This window comes from Grammomys surdaster, unplaced genomic scaffold (genome assembly GCF_004785775.1).
Source record: "Grammomys surdaster isolate TR1022 unplaced genomic scaffold, NIH_TR_1.0 63, whole genome shotgun sequence".
Lineage (NCBI taxonomy): Eukaryota > Metazoa > Chordata > Mammalia > Rodentia > Muridae > Grammomys > Grammomys surdaster.
In genome coordinates this window covers 6,219,755-6,238,274 of record NW_021604565.1, presented here as the reverse complement: position 1 = coordinate 6,238,274, position 18,520 = coordinate 6,219,755, and the positions used below count along the sequence as shown (strand labels likewise).

The window sequence follows — 18,520 nt, the reverse complement described above, 5'->3', positions numbered from 1 at the left end:
GCTTTTGTTTCTACTGACTGGGCTTGGTGATCTTTACCCAGCCAAGTAACAGCTTAAGTGAACGAAGCACCAAAGCAAGCATCTATAGGGTCTTGATGCTGTTCTCTTAGAATTTTTGAAAATAAATGTAATATATAGTGGCAGGAAGTAGGTTGATTATTTCAATAGAATGGGGAGAGGAATGGATGGATTACAATGGAAGTCACAGATAACATGGGTGAGGTTGTGGAATTATTGGTCACCTTAGTACCAGGATGCTTTCAAAGTTCTAGACTTATATCAACACAGATCAAATGATACACTTGAACAATGAATTTCAGCGTCAGGTTTTAACTGTAACCCAACAAAATTATAGAAAGCCAAAAAGGACAAAATTAAAATTACTATCCAGAGTGAACTTGTCCTAAATCTATCCTATCACCTTCCAGAAATCTGTTAAGCTTTCAGAGAGTTTTAAAACAACTGGACCACTGCACAGCTGCAGAGGCTGACTATTGGAATAAGCTGTGCATGCAGTCGTGGAAAGAACACACCAAGCTACAGGTTTCACATGGGAAGTTTTATTGGTAGAGGCAACCTCTGAGAGGTTAAGAAAGTAGAAGAGATGAAGGGGATGTGGATTGGGGTAGGAGACTTTTATCTGGGCCGTGACACATGTAATGTATGAGCAAAGGAATGTGCAGTGGGTGCCACGGTAATGGTACTGTCATCTAGAGATGACGTGTCTCCTGCCTGGTTCTGGGAGCTAGCAGTAAAGAGCTTGTGGCTGTCCATGGATGTACCTGATGCGAACATTCCTCCCTTTTTCTTATCATAAAGAGAAAAAAGGAAAAGGGGGTGGGGCAATGATGAGGCAGGAATAGGGGTGTCAGGTCTCCTAAACTTCTTCCTGCTGTCTAAGGGCATCATCAATTTGGGGAAGTAGCTGTGCCTCACCATTAGAGCTCATTCTACAGTCTTAAAGCATCAGGCTCCTCTGTGGACAGTGGCTGGTAATCCTGTGAAAGGAACTGATTAATTGTTTGGCTAGAAAGTTGTTGAATTTGTTGTTGGAGGAATGTGGAAGCAAGGTTAATGAGGAAGGGTGCAAATAGTAAAGCCAGAAAAATGAGGAAAAGAGGCATTAAGAAGGGCACTATCCATTTCCATGTAGGATTTTATATAGGGAATTAGAGGGCTCACACTGTTCTTTACATTTTTGGATGTCTGATTGTAGCTACTAGATTTTGTTTCTCGCTATCTCAGACTCATTGACATAAAAGCAGTATTCTTCTTGGAGAAAATGGCAAAGAAGACCTTCTTTCACTGTAAGAACATCTAGTCACTGTCGATTCCGAATTGATTGCTGCCATGGAATTAATCTGTCTTTGGAGGGAGAGCATAGTTTGGGTTACCTCTTGAAGACAGTTATCAAACTGGGAAGAGAACTGACTGTGTAATGTTAGGGAGGTAGTCAGCCCTGGATTTCCAGTTTCAGCACCTAGAGTTATTCCTGCAATGACCAGGAATGGTATGATTTGAACTGCCCTCTTGTTATGTTGAGCAGGTATTGTGTCTACAGCTGGGATTGGTAGAGGAGATTTTCTGTGGATTACTACTACTTCATGGAAAAGCTAACCAGCTGGTAGGTGCCACAGAGAATTGACATGTTCTGGACTGTTGGGCACTGTGGCAGACATGAGGTATCAAGGCTTAAGGTTCTGTTGCAGACTAGGGAGCTTAGCATTGCTACAGAACATGTCCTAGATTTCTTAAGAGTCTGCCATGACAAAATGAGTGATAGAGAAAAAGTATGGGGTCATGGCAACTTAGGAGCCAAGGCAGCTGACGAAAGGTGAGGGGAGATTACTTGGCAGGGTCATTGGAAAAGTTATAACTGGCAATTGTGAGTTAGTTCCAAGGAGTATACATAGCAAGCAATCTTTAAGACAAGCTGTTCCGATGATGTTAAGGTGTTGATAGGCTGAAGCCAGGGTCTCATAAATCTAGAGCTTTGAAACCATCCCAATACTTAAAATGACCCACATTCTACATGTGATGCATTCACGAAGGGGTGTGCAGTGGCTACCATGGCAACAGATGGAGGAGTGGTATTGTTGCCTAGAGATAACATATCTAGTCATTGGGTCCAGGAGTTGACTATAAAGAACTTCTGACTGTCTGTGGATGTACCTTGTGCTAACACCAGCAATACCTTATTTTGCTGAGTGAGTGATTTCAAAGAGGCCAAGCAGCTCCAACCTTCACTTTATCTGTCACTGCAACATAGAAGTCCACATCTAGAAATCTGTTGTGCTTTTCTTTGGACCCTATAAAGTTGAAAGTTCTGTGCCTATATGAATACAATTTATTGCCATTGATGAAGTAACAAATTACCAATACGAATTCATCTTTCTTAAAAGACAGGAAATTTAAAACTTTTATTTCCATGTTAATAAATGTCATTCAATTATCCTGTTTCTGAGACTTTGACACTATTTACACAGAGCTTCTCTGCTCTTTACTGTTTAGACTGACCCTGCAAAATCTGTCTTGCAAGATTTTCGAAGGTATTACAAAGCTACAAAGTGTCATTTTTGCCTGAGGTTTCTCTTAATTAGTAGAGATTGCAGTTGTAGAGACATTTATCTTTAACTACTAATCACAATGCCACAGAACCTAAAAGGATCATTTGTCTATAAGATTATCACTTTCAACAAGATATTTTTTCTTAATTACTTGATTAATTATTTGGTCTAAAAGCTAAAATTCACTTCTCCTTTTACTGTGCTTACTCTAGTATAAACAGCGTGTTCTCTACTTTACTGTTTATTCTCCATCTGGCAGAATTCCTAAGGACCACAACATGGCACTTATAGTGCCAAAGGCTTCCTGGCAGCAGCAGTCTGAAATTTCCAGTAACTATCTTATAAAAGTCGTGTTTGGAGCAGTTGCACATCACTGGAGGTTGCTCCCATGATTTCAGAGCTGGTGTGTGGCTAAGGAACCACCTTGTCTTAGCGCACCTCATCTCTGGGAGAGTCGCCTACAGCCCAGCGTGTCCAGACTAGCAACCTTAGTGACTTATACTACTCTTCCCTTCATGCAGATCTTTATTTATTTACTTCAGTACTTCATTTGCTATTTAATTAAATTAATGAACTACATCATACCTCAGAAGGACATAGCTATTTATACATAATATTCTAATGGTACTTTGATTAATCTAAGGGATAGGTTTATACAATGGCACACATGAAAATAATAATTAAAATATGTCCATATCTATTCCTCAATCCAATGTTATAAATTACTGTTTTTAAACTATACTCAAGATCTTTTTCCCTATAGGCATCTAAGTAAGTGATCAGACTCCGTCTACACTTAACATCCCCTATGTTTATTCCAGGGTCTAAGAAACATTAATCGAAAGACAGTTTTTTGCTTGAATATGGGAGAATCCAATTTAAGTTGAAAAAGCTAGCTGGGCAGTGGTGGCACACGCCTTTAATCCCAGCACTTGAGAGGCAGAGGTAGGTGGATTTCTGAGTTTGAGGCCAGCCTGGTCTACAGAGTGAGTTCCAGGCCAGCCTGGGCTACACAGAGAAACCCTGTCTTGATAAACAAAACAAAACAAAAAAATTTATAAAAAAAAGAAAAGGCCTGTAGTGCCTTTTGTGAAGACATCAAATTATACATCTGGCTGGAGTATAAATAATAATGTAGGTGTTGCCCAGCTTTGTGTGTTGTGAAGACAAGAGGTTAATGACAAAGAGAGAACCAAGGAATGGATTTCTATTTAGACGGTATCTTTAAGGCAAAGTTGACTGGTTTGTCAGGCATAGTGATGGAAAGGAAAAAATATAGATAGATAGTTATGTATTTTAATCATGGATGTCTAGATGATGGTGTGGTTTGGTTAGGTAAAAAGAGTAGAAGTAATTAGATTCTGGTGATGATACTACAGAAACTTAATTTGGAAATGCTAATTTCAAAGTTTAAATTTCCTGAAAAGATCAATGACAGAAACTAAAACTGAGCGACAGTAAAAATATATATGGTATTTAAAGACAAGGACAGATCACCAAAAATGAGTTTACAGACGAAATATTTCAAGTTTGGGTGAAAGAGGGATTTAAAATGGACACAAAAAGATGCAGTTTGCAAAATAAGCAAAAGCTTTGGAGTACTTTTTTCCCATTTTTATGTAACTTCATTTTAGTGGCATTTCAGGTTCATAGAGAAATACGTAATTCCCATGTACTATTTGCATCCACACATGCATGGTCTCCCTGTTTTTGGACATCTATACTGCCTGGCCCACTTACTGTAAAAGATGAGCCTGTATTGACACATCTGTATCACTCACAGTGTTTACACTAGGGCCTATGCTTACCTTTTATGTTGCATGGGCTTGGACACAGGTGGTGACAAATACCCAACACTAAGATGTTGGAATAATCTCTCTGCACAGACAGTATGAACTATTCCCTTTTACCAACATCAGTGTTCTTGTTTATTATATTTCTAAAGGTTCTGCCGTGGTTTTCAGTGACCCTAGGGCTGAGAATTGGTGCTCTAAACCTAGTATACATTCAATGGGATCTTAGATTAACAGACACGACACAGGCATGGTGGCTTATGAAACTAAAAGAAAGTGTTAGGATGGTTCACACCATTCTCTTAGACTGTCCCCAGGAATTTTTTAAATGATAAAGCAATAGATTACCAATCAAAGTCATGTATATAAAAGCCACGAGGAACAGCTATTTGATTCCACTAAGATGACTGATATAAAAACAAGGGAGACCATAGGATTAGGATATGGAAAGATGGAATTCTCATAAGTTGTTTTATGAGCATGGAAAATGGAACAACCACCATTTTAAAGCACTAGTTTCTCACAGATAAACATAAAGTTCCCACATGATGCTTCAATTCTTTTTCCAAATAAATCACAGAATGGACATCTAGTGTTCATAATAGCCATGATAACCCAAACCTGGATCAACTTCAATGTCTAATAGCTGATGTTAATAAATAATTTCTACACAATGAATTATTTTTTGAATTACACAAAAAAATACTGGCATATTCTACTTGGATGATCTTTTCTAAAATTATTCTCTATGAAAGAAAGTATTCATAAAGGATCTTTGATTATCACTACAGTCTGTGAAATACCAAGGGTAGACTAGTCTGAAACAAGCAGCATTAAAATTGGCAGTTGGCTAAATGATGGGGGACATATCAGTGCACAAGAATGAAAACTTGCTGGGTATGGGTTTCTTTTGAAGTTATAAAACTGCTCTAATGTTTTGTGACAATGTTTGTGAAGCTAAATGAAAATAATAGAAACTACTGAAATATTAACTTCAGTAAACTTTATGATAAATGAATTATATTTCAATAAATTAATTAATCCTTAAATAGCAAAGACTGTGTTTCATGAAGACAGACTGTGCTAAATATTGCCAAGGATAAGATTTGATTAGAAGAGTTGTGGTTGACCATAGGCAACACTTCAGACTGATTTACCAAGAAGGCTTGTAGGTTATTTTGTCTACTGCTATCTGCTATGATAAAAATACCTTAGATAATTATTTTATATAAAAAGTAAGGTAATTTTGTAGTTGGTATCAGGAATTTTATTCTATTATTCGTTAGAGATTTTGTAAAGCACCATGGGAGAAGCAACAATAGTAAAGGAACCTGTTTACCTCAGGCAGGCCAGAAAGGAAGAGAGGGATCATGAAAGAGAGAAAGGGGAAGAGGAAAGTAAAGATGGAGTGGGGAAAAGCTAAGTGGGAAAGAGGGAGAGAATGAATGAGAACAGGGTTTAGGTATCTAAGTCCCTTTGAAGTGCATACCTTAGTGACCTAACTCTTTTCAAGTATGTCCTACCTCTTAAAGCTTCTAGTACTTCTTTGGTGTCTCAGGCTGGTGACCAAGCTTTTATCATGTGGTCATTTGAGGAACACTTCAGACCCATGACAGAAGGATTCAGAATCATCATGGTATATCTTTTTCAGGGTAAAGATTTTATTTAAAATAAATACTATTAAATCATATTTTTATACAAATACAGATGATCCAGAAAGAAAAGAAAAGTTGGAATCTGAAGCTGATAACAATTTAAGACTTACTAGAGTGACCAACTTAGGCCTGAACACTGCACACAATGAAATTAGTAGGTCTGGCTCTGGTGGAACCAATACTTACATTTTAATCAAATAAAAAGCAAAATTCACAGGCTCAGATTAGGTTGTAGATTTATTGATGGGAAGCAAATTTTATGAGTGTTGTCTTCCCAAAAGTAATAATGCTCATGTGATTTTTCATAGTCAAGCAGCAGACTGTTAACCTGAGGATAGAGAGATGAGCACAGTTTTAGAGAGAGTTGGAGTATAAAATGCTTATTTTGGACCTTTAGAATATTCCCAGTATAAGTTGTGTTTCAGTTTAGTTTTGAGATCAGGAATTCCAATTATAATTCTCAGCACAGACATGAAAATTCCAATGATGTTTGGTCAATGCTGCACAAACAGGTCAATTAGCCAATTACACAAAGAAAGAAGAAGAAATGGGGAAAGGAAGAGCAGGAAGGAAGGAGGGAGCAAGGAGGAAGAAAGGAGAAACCAGCACTTAGGAAGCTAGTTGAAGATAGATTCAAGTTTCAGGCTAGCCTGGCCTATGTAACCAAGATCCTGCCACAACAACAACAACAACAGCAACAACCAAACAAACAAACAAACAAAAACCAAAATGAACAAGCAAGCAAGCAAGCAAACAAACAAACAAAAACCCTCTCCTTTTAGAATAATAACATGCTATGCTAGAATTTGGAGCAGAAAATAGCAAGATTGTATGTAAATGAAAATTTGAATCAGAATTTCTAGAACAACAGTTCTCAATCTAGGGTAGTGACTGCTTTGGGGTCACATATCAGATATCATGAAGATCAGAAATTTATATTATGATTCATAACTGTAGCAAAATTACAATTATGTGATAGAAGTGAAAACAATTTTATGGTTGGGGTTCACCATAACTGTTTGAGGAGGAACTCTATTGAAGGGGAGCAGTATTAGGAAGGTGGAGAACCACTGTTCTAGAAGAACCTCCTGAATGTCATCACTCATCACATTTCTAAATTCTAAATTAGAGTAGAGCAGAAATACAGAGAGCACAGTTAATTACAATAAAAATATTGTGACTGATTTTGGAGAAAGGAGAATAAGATAGAAACATGTAATTTTGTATTGCTTATCATTTAGTCAGTTGAAATGAATGGACTCTATAATTAAATTTAGATTTTTACAAAATACAACAAAATTTGTAATCAGAAAATTAATCATGGCATGCTTTATGAAACAGAAAAAGTCTTTTCCCACCTGCAGCCAGAAAAGATTCAACAGACCTGGTTTTTTTTTTCCTTCTGGACTACGTCACTCTAGCTTGCTCTGTCTATTCTGACTTTCTCTACTTTATGAGATCATTTATAGAACTCTATGGAAATGAAGGCTGTCACAAAAATTTGCATTTCTATAGTCATAAGAGTTATCACTTTCACCTTCTATGGGTAGTAGAAAATATGCTAGAACTTAAAACAATTTGAGTTGTACTGATGATGGATCTAATTCAAGACAACTTGGTTATGAGTCTACATTTATTGAACAGAAACTTCTCTAGGAGGTACACTAAAAATCAAGTTACAAAAAATTTTTGTCTGGGATTTTTTTCCAGCTTCTGGCTATTATAAATAAGGCTGCAATGAACATAGTGGAACATATGTCCTTGTTATATGTTGAAGCATCTTCTGGGTATATTGAACTGCCAGACTGATTTCCAGAGTAGTTTTACCAGCTTGCAATCCCACCAACAATGGAGGAGTGTTCCTCTTTCTCTACATCCTTGCCAGCATCTGCTGTCACCTGAATTTTTGATCTTAGCCATTCTGACTGATGTGAGGTAAAATCTCAGGGTTGTTTTAGTTTGCATTTCCCGGATGACTAAGTATGTTGAACATTTCTTTAGGTGCTTCTCGACCATTTGAGTTTCCCCACTTGAGAATTCTTTGTTTTGCTCTGGGAGGAGGGAGTGGGTGGGTGGGTGCAGGCACATCCTCATAGAAGCAGGAGTAAGGAGGATGGGATAGGGGGTTTCTGGGTTGAGGGGGATGAGGAAAGAGGATAACATCTGAAATGTAAGTAAAATTCCAATAAAAAATTAATCTAAAAAAAAGAAAAAAAGAAAAAAGTTTTTGTCCCTTGCAATATGGTTAAACGTAAATATAAATATAGAAGCAAAAATTATTCATTCTGATTGTAATAAAATGAGAAAAGAGACACATAAAGCCAAGGGAGTAACTAGTATATGTTACCAGAGGAGGTCTAGAAAGACTTATTGCCAGAGGTGAGAATTGAGCCTTCATTTAAATGAAGGTAGATGAGTCATGAAACCCTGATGATGAAGATGAGATTTAGGCAAGAGATTTGTAACTATGAAATTAAGTCTGGGATGAGGTGGGCATGCTGAGAATCAGAATGAGCATGGTGACCAAGAAGCATAAGGAGACACGGTAGACAATGAGGCCAGGTTACGTAAGGACCTGGTCACATAGCTAGTGTCTGAGAACAACATAATGATTTGAGATTTTGTTCAATTTTTACTAGTAAGCCACTGCAATATTGCTTGCATCTGGGGAAATGACAATGGTGTGAACTAGTTTATTTATTAAATACATCACTAACTTCTCTATGAAAAAGACATCATATGGAGGAAAATAAAAGAAAAAGCCCAAATAGTATATAAATGTTTCCTACATGGAATGTAAGGTCTTGGATTCAGATGGGAGCTGGAAGTAAACTTTTGAATTAGTGCCAAAGATATTACCTTGTCAAGAGTAAATGAAATATGACATAAAATGTAGAGAATCATTTGTGACTCAGATGCTGAATGGAAGGTTGGAGTTTACAAATTTGGATGGATTATTTATCCCAAAGGTAGACATGTGCCATCTAAAAGAAATCTGGTCTACTTAAGCCTTTAGTCACATTGTTTGATCAAACTAATGCAGGATTCTCTGTGGGCACCTCCAGGGTTAGATAAAGTATTAGATTGCCCTGTGAATCACTTGACAGATAGAGATAAAAATTCCAGCTTGCCTCAATCCATAACTCATTCATAAGAAAAAGAGTTGTGTCTTTCTGAAGACTGAGACCCCAGCTGAGTTTTACATAAAAAAGAATGAAATCAATGCAGCTTCAATATTCTAACACAATTTCACTACAGTATCTTGACCAGTATTTCCTAGATTCCTACAGAAAGCTACCAGACAGTTAAAATAGAAATATTTTACTGAGACGTATTTGTGAGCTTGTTATAGTCTGTTGATAAGCCATTGATCTGTACTCCAGTGCTTCAACTTTGCCTGGTTAGGAAGGAATGGGAAACTTTTCTATATTCTCTTTAATCTCTGCTGAGGCTGATTATGGAGTCAGCATGGTGGGCTAACCTTTTATATGATAATCAATAACAACTGAATAACCAGGTGAAATAGAATTCAGATCTATTTCCTGAAATGATGTGCACACAGTAAGAAAACAAAATGCTGGGTCTAGTTAGTGTTCAGTGGGTAAAGGCATTTGTGGGCTTGTTGGTTTGCCTGAGATTAACCTCTGGAATTACCATGAGATTAACTTCTGGAATTACCATGAAGGTTGCAGGAGAGAACCCATCTGTCAACATTGTCCTCTGATCTGAACATATGCACTGTGCACACATGCCTCTATGTCCATTCTCTCTCTCTCTCTCTCTCTCTCTCTCTCTCTCTCTCTCTCACACACACACACACACACACACACACACACACACAACACACACACACACACACACAACATCAATGGACAAAAATTTAAAAACTAGGATTACAAAGAATGTATAAAATTTATTCAAAATATACCAATTAGGAAAATGAAAAATGAAAACGTTTTTAAAATTTGTTTTCAGTCTTCTTCTGGTAAAGAGACCAAATCCTGAAGACGTGTTCAACGCTGAGCATGCAAACTTAGGTTAAATCCAGCCTGAGGTTTATATTTGGCCTTTGGTGTCATTTTAAAAATGAGTTTCTGAAGCTGTCAAGATTTGAAAATTTAAAGATTTATATCTTTCTCCTAAATTTAAAATTCTGGCAACACTAGAGGTTGGATTTATATTCGGAAGACAGCTGGCTGGAGTTGATTAAATGCCACATCTATAATCTTAGCAATTTGCCATATTCTCAGACACTCACTCCCTTTCCTGATTATTTAGATGAAGTGTCGACACCAGGTTCTGCCAGTGAGGTGATTCACTACACATGAACACTAATCTGAACAGTCTTTTAAAGTATAAGTCAGATTATAGATGTTTCGTGTACAAACATCTCAAACAATTTCATAACATTTTTAAAATAACATTCATGTTAACCCATAGTTTTGCCTGAAATTTTCAGGTATAAATAACCTATCTATGTAGTATTAACTTCTCTTAGTAGCCTAGAATATCTATTGTATAATTTACTGTTTGGTATAAAATATTATAAACTTAACCAATTATAAAATGTTATTTTTCTTCAGTACATTTTAAACAAATTTGGCATCTAATTTATTGATACCAAAATATGAACTTTGTTTTGTGTCATATTATCTACTATAATCAATAACTTATAAGTGAATAGAATCAAAGTGTACTATATAAATGTATGAAAATGTCACAATAAAACCTACTGTTTTGTACAATCAATATACACTAATTTTTTATATCTGTTATTCACCAAACTAGCTTTAATAAGTGTAATTCTTTATGTAGGAGCCACTGAATTTCTGGAATGGAAATCAACTCTTTTAGACTCAATTATAATGTATCTTTTATTATATTTTTTATGAAACAGTCTCAAAACAATATGTGAAATTTGAAGTTGTAGCTGAAATTTCAACCTCATGACTTCTGCTAAAGACAATTAATAGAATAGATATTTCCTCAAATAATTCTTAGGAATTATTTGTTTGTTTCAAATTATTTATTTGTTACATTGGATTGTTTCTGCTTTAAAAAAAGAATAGTAGTTGTTGTCATAGTGATTATATATGAGAACACAAAGAAAATCCATATTATCTGTTGTAGTCATTATAGTGAAGATAATCAACAAAATGTATGGCTAAAAATGCATAAAATCCCAAATGCACAGCATCAGTATGAATCTTAAATGACCTGGAGTCTCCCACCTTAGAGTCTGACGATCTGGCCGCCTTGCTTCTTTCCCCACATTTATTCAGATTTATATAGGTACATATGGACATCACCACGAAGCTGCCAATGTTCACTCCTTACCCTAGAATGTAATGTTCCCACCTTCACCAGAGTGTTTACTTTGACAAAGAGATGATGAAAAGCAATATATGATTCTATTCTCAATTTCAGCACAATAGGCATCTAGAAAATTTCAAAAAATGATTTTGGTAAATATTAATTCAATTAATTGTCCTTAATTTCATAAATCTCTTTCACAGTTACTACCCCTTTTGGACCTGTCTTTTGGACCTTGAAAGTCATTTAAACTGTTTACTATCCTTATCTTACAGGATTGCACATTTTTTCATGTATTTTCGTATGGAATATATAATATAAACCTAAGTGTAGCAAGCATTGACCATGCCATAATTTTAATATTATTTTGTCTTAAAATTTTTTCTCCAAACGCCTTAGTCCAGTACTTTTGAATTCAGCCTCGCTGTGATTTTTCAGGACTCAGAATACACTCAGATTTTCGAACAGAGCATCACTTGGGTGGTCTCTAATTTGATTCTCACTAAAACCCATGTTTCAGTCTGACTTTCGTTGAAGATCATCTTCCTCACTTGCATTCTTTCATTACTCTGGTTGTCATGATTTCCACAAGAACATCCCATTAGGTTCGTTCCATTTACAGCTTCCTCTGGCTTTGCGACATTCATCCTAACAACCAGGTATGAAAGCCTAGGACCCACACATCAGATAGTCACCGCCACAGCCCCAGTGCTGGGTACAGAAGTTTTCTGTGTCATTTTGTATGAGATTATGATGAAATAACTGACAAGAAGAAACTTAGGGAAAGTAGGCTTTATTTGACTCATGATCCGAAGGTGTATACTCATGCTCTCATTTCAGAGCAATGGGAAGCAGAGATGAGAGACGAAGCAGGGTTGTGCTACAAAACCTCAAGGTCTGCTCCCAGTTGACAAAATTCTTGCAGTTATGAGTCTAAATCCTAAAGATCCCACAGCTCTCCAAACAAAGCCACTAGCTGGAGACATAGAATTTAATCAGCCACGCTAATAGAGGACATTTATATTCAGACTATAACTTGTTCAGTTTTGGGGGATGGTTGTGATTATGTTGGGGAAAAAATTCAGAGAAAGCCACTGTGTGAACTTCTCTTTTAGAAGATATAATTAATCAGAATCTTTATCTAATGTTCACTTTAAGAGATTATTGAAAATAGTAAGTCAAACAATCAATATGAGTATTGTTCATCTAATGATTATTTCATTGGTTATCTTAAAAATAATTTTCATTGAACTACTCTTAAATTTCAATTATCTGAAAGGAAAAAGAAATATCTATTTTGGACAATATGATTCAAAGCAAAGAATCGCTAATAATACATACACTAATGGAAGATTGCCTGAGATTCTTCCTGCTATAGCATGAACTTGGTCAATTATCTTCTTTCACTCTACTGTCATTTCTATGCATTCAAACTTGTAATTTTTATGTTATGTAACTTTTCAATATCAGAGGTGTATTAAAGTATTAAACTTATCGAAATAGAGACAGGAAAGAGAACCCAAGGATAAGAGTGGGCTGGCATTGTGTTTTATTTGTATAAGATATTATTCTGCCTACTTTGAAGATGAGCTTTATAAAAGTAAGTGTGGAAGAGAAAAGACATTTAAGAAGAAATAAACTCTAGGCTTCACAACTATGTGAATAAGAGGCATGACTGTGTCACAACATGTAAATACATTGTCTACGTTTGAAGTGAGGTGAACATCACTTTTCGGCTTAAAAACTTGATTTCAACTCTGAATAGAATAATAGGCAACTAGCTATATTTGTCTGTGTTTCAAAGTTCACACAAGTCACAGATTTCAGCTTTGAATTAGGAAAGAAAACTTTCAGAAATTTTTACACTGGGGATAAAAACTGAAATTGGGTTTGTTTTATTTAAAGGTTGTCAGCTCTTAATTTTCTTTGAAGACTTCACAACAGACAAAACACAATTCCACAGATCTGAAACTTTGCCAGCAGTATGTACAGTGAGCTTTTAACTTTAGAAAAAAGAAAGTGAGTTTTCAGTATTGGTGATAAAATGCAATCTTTAAAGTAAATTAAAATTTGTGAAAATTATATCCATATTTATTTATTTTGACAAGTTTCTAATACCTGAAGCTTTTTAAAGATCATTGATGCACAAAACCCAGAGAAGGCTAGACGCCCAGGAGTTCTAATACACCCAGGAGTATAGGTGAATAAGCTGAAACCCCTCACCCCCCCAAAACAGGGAGTAATTTGCACAGGACCCTTCTTGTCTGCTCCTGCACCTGGAGCAGCCCTAAAGCTTCAGCTTGGCACCCAACCTCCCAAAACCCGGAGGAGGCTGGACTCCCAAGAGTTTTAACATGCCCAGGAGTGTAGGTGAGTAAGTCGCACACACACACACACACACACATGTGCGCATGCGCCACACAAACATAACTCCACCTCTAATAACAAAAATGACAGAAAGCAACAATCATTTTTCCTTAATATCTCTTAACACCAATGGACTCAATTCTCCAATAAAAAGACATAGACTATCAGACTTGATATGTAAACAGAGCCCAACATTTTGCTGCATACAGGAAATGTACCTCAGTTCCAAAGACAGACACTACCTCATAATAAAATGCTGGAAAACAATTTTCAAAGCAAACAGTCTCAAGAAACAAGATGGAGTAGCTATTCTAATATCAAATAAAATTGACTTTCAACCAGAAGTTATCAATAAAGATAAGAATGGACACTTTATACTCATCAAAGAAAGAATCAACTCAGATGAAATCTCAATTCTGAACATCTATGCTCCAAATGCAAGGAAACCCACATTCATAAAAGAAACTTTACTAAAGTTCAAAGCACACATTGCACCTCACACAATAATAGTGGGAGACTTCAACATCCAACTCAGCAATGGACAGATCATACAAACAGAAACTAAACAGAGACACAGTAAAACTAAAAGCAGTTATGAACCAAATGGATTTAGCAGATATTTATAGAACACTTCATCCAAAAACCAAAGAATATACCTTCTTCTCAGCACTTCATGGTACCTTCTCCAAAATTGACCATATAATTGGTCACAAAACAGGCCTCAACAGATACAAGAAAATTGAAATAATCCCATTCATTCCTATCAGGTCACCACAGACTAAGGCTGGTCTTCAGTAATGATACAATCAATGGAAAGCCCACATACACATGGAAACTGAACAATTCTCTACTCAATGATAACTTGGTCAGGGAAGAAATAAAGAAATTAAAGACTTTTTAGAATTTAATGTGAATGAGGACACATCATACCAAAACTTGTGGAACATAATGAAAACAGTACTAAGAGGAAAACTCAGCTCTAAGTGCCTACAAAATGAAACTGGGGAGAGCACACACTAGTGGATTGACAGCACACCTGAAATCTCTATAACAAAAAGAAGCAAATGCACCCAAGAAGAGTAGACAGCAGGAAAAATCAACTCATGGCTGAAATCAAACAAGTAGAAACAAAAAGAACTATACAAAGAATCAACAAAACCAGGAGGTGGTTCTTTGAGAAAATCAACAAGATAAATAAACCCTTAGCCAGACTAACCAGAGGGCACAGAGACAGTATCCAAATTAATAAAATCAGAACTGCAAAGGAAGACATAAAGACAGAAACTGATGAAATTCAAAAAACTCATCAGATCCTACTACAAAAGCCTATACTCAACAAAACTGGAAAATCTGGATGAAATGGACAATTTCCTAGACAGATACCAGACACCAAATTTAAATCAGGATCAGATAAACCATCTAAATAGTCCTATAACCTCAAAAGAAATATCAGCAGTCGTTAATAGTCTCCCTACCAAAAAAGCCCAGGACCAGATGATTTTAGTGCAGAGTTCTATCAGACCTTCCAAGAAGATCTAATACCAACTCTCTATAAACTATTCCACAAAATAGAAACAGAAGGAACACTACCCAATTCGTTCTATGAAGCCACAATTATGCACATACTCAAACCATACAAAGACCCAACAATGAACGAAAAGTTCAGAGCCATATCCCTTATGAATATTGATGCAAAAATATTCAATAAAATTTTTGCAAACCGAACCCAAGAACACATCAAAACAATCATCCACCATGATCAAGTAGGCTTTAACAAAGGAATTCAAGGATGGTTCAATATATGGAAATCCATCAATGTAATCTACTATATAAACAAACTCAAAGGGGGGAAAAACACATATTCATCTCACTAGATGCTGAGAAAGCATTTGACAAAATTCAATACTCCTTTATGGTAAAAGTCTTGGAAGGAACAGGACTCCAAGGCCCATACCTAAATATAGTAAAAGCAATATACAGCAAACCATTAGCCAACATCAAACTAAATGGAGAGAAACTTGAAGCAATTCCCCATTAGGTTAGAACAAAGAAGTAATTTCAGGCAGGAATCTAAATCTTAGGCTAGAACAAAGAAGTAATTTCAGACAGGATTCTAAATTTTAGACTAGAACAAGGAAGTAGGCTTCAGACATGAAAATGACCTTGGACTAGGACAGGGAAGTAGGCTCAGATACTTCGTTCATCCTGATAAACCCTTAGAAACAGTTATCATGGGAGTGTTCATGTGATTGGGTTTAATGCCTTGCTTTTTCTTTGACCATTTGTGTTTATTGTCTTGCTCGTTCCTTGAGTATTTGCATCTATTGTCTTGCTAGACCCTCAACCTTAATAGAACTGACCTTAATACATGCATGTAATTTAAATAGTATAAAAGCATAAAGGAGGAGGGGAGATAGGATAGGGCATTCTAGGGATGGGAAATGGAGAAAGGGGATGACATCTGTATTGTAAATAAATAAAATATCCAATAAAAGAAAGATCATTGATGCAATCAACAGATATAATTTAAATTTTTATAAGATTATTTATTTTATTATTCTATGTGTATGTCTGTTTGTCTGGATATGTCAGTAAACCACATGACTAGTGTCTATGTGGTCAGAAAAAGACATCAGATCTCCTGGGACTGGAGTTACAGAAAGATATGAAGCACCATATCCATCAGATCTCCTGGGACTGGAGTTATAGAAAGATGTGCAGCACCATATCAATTCTGTGGATCAATGCTTGAGTCATCTGGAAGAGCAACAAGAGCTTGTAGGCACTGAGCCAACTCTACAGCTCCAGCAAGGAAAACACTGAGTGTGAGTGAAAGAGGTGAGGGCGAGAACTTCAGATGCCATGGTAAGAATCTACCCATAGTTAAGAGAAGACTGTTGAAAAGCCAGTGTAATTTAGAGTACATGAGACCAATTGCACCAATTTTCATTTTTATTCTGGGCGGAAGCATCAGTGTGAGTGTGTATGTGTGTGTGAGAGTGTGTGTGTGTGTGTGTGTGTGTATGTGTGTGTATGTGTGAGTGTGTGTGTGTGTGTGAGTGTGTGTGTGTGCATGTGTGTGTATGTGTATGTTTGTGTGTGTTTGTGTGTATATGTGTGTATGCTCTTGTCTTTTTACACTTAAACTCAAAAAGACATATAGTTGCTTCCTCGAAACTATATAAGGAAGATGTAGGTAATTTGGGAGGTTAAGAGCTACAGGTATATTTGGGAACAGAAAATGAAATGTGTTGGCAACCAGTTGGTGAACACAAGGGAGCTACTCCTTTTAATCAAGCTGGAGTCATCATTCATGGGACTTTGTTCAGAAATGGTATTTCTGTGCTTTGCAGAAAACGGGATTCAGAACGGTCAGTTGCAATACACTAGGATGAAGTGTTTAGGAGCCAAACTTGAGCAACAAAGATGGAAATGGAGACGAAGGAACAGCAAAATTATCAAGATTTAATGATCTAATACAAGTGGAATATTTAAATAAGGAGACATTATAAACCTGTTTCTTGTGCCCCTCCTTCTTGCCATGGCTCCCTCCTAGCTGCCGTTACTCTCACCTCTCAGAAAGGTAGCTGTAGCTCCCACTTATGCTGATCTTGGCAAGATGTCTTCACCAAGGGATGAAAATTTGGCTTCAGAAAACTTGATTTGAAACCAAAATCCAAGAATGGTTTGGAATTTCCCATCTCAAGCTCAGCCAACATGGAGACACTCGAAGTGAATGACAGCTTGGAAGCCAAGTATAAATGGATTGAGTACAGCCTTTCATTTAATGAGAAATGAAACATGGACAGCACCCTAAGGACTGAGATCACCATGGAAGATGAGCTCAGAATCAGCTGACCTTTGATTCATTCTTCTTGCCTAATATTGGTAGGAGAATGAGAAAATAAAGGCAGAATTTAAGAGGAAACCTATCAACCTGGGGTATTACATGGACTTCAACCTTGCTGGGCTCTAGATCCAAGGCTCTCTGGTACTTGACTATCAGGGTTGGCTGGCTGGCTATCAGATGAATTTTGTGATCTCGATGTCCCAAGTGACTGGGAGCAAATTTACAGTTGGCTACAAGATGGATGATTTCATATTAATTCTACTGTGAATGACTTGACAGAATTTGGTAGCTCGATTTACCAGAATGTGAACGAGAAGCTGGAGACTGCTGTCGATATTGCCTGGACAGCAGCGACTGTAAAACTTGGAGTCTTTAGAATAGCAAGTATCAGGGTGTCCTTGGTGCCTGCTTTTGGACCAAAGTAAACATCTACATCCTGCTCGGCTTAGAGAATATTCAGACCTTAAAGTGACATCGCTGTCAGCTCTGCTAGATGACAAGAACAACAATTCAGGCACCCACAAGCTTGGTCTAGGACTAGAATTCAAGTGTAAATAAATATTATAAATAATTAATTTAAAACTATTTTACAGCATTAGCTACTTTCAGAATTATCTTTTAATGTTGTTTATGAGGAATGCATGAATTGGAAAATATACTGACAGGCCAATGATGACTTAGCTTTAAGGCGTTACCATTTCAGAGGTACAGAAAAAAATCATAAAAGATAATTTTAGCTATGGAAGTAGATCAGGGAAGAGCATCCTTAGAGATGCCAGGATGCAAGTTCAGGCCCTTTATATGTCTGAATCAAGTCCACAGAAAATTGTGACTTCCTGAACATTAATCCTTGGTGTCTCAGTCATTGCTGAAAAGCATGTGCACACATATGTGAAAGGGACATTTGTAGACAGATCTTCATTCCCTGTTCATATCCTAGATCATCGGTTACCTGTTTTATACTAAAACTAGTCA

The 18,520-nt window shown here is 36.6% G+C and overlaps 1 pseudogene; it reads left to right on the top strand.

Annotated features, from left to right (window-relative positions):
- Positions 1-1,772: 1,772 nt before the first annotated feature.
- LOC114620742 lies at positions 1,773-18,103 on the top strand (annotated as a pseudogene).
- The last annotated feature ends 417 nt before the right edge of the window (positions 18,104-18,520 follow it).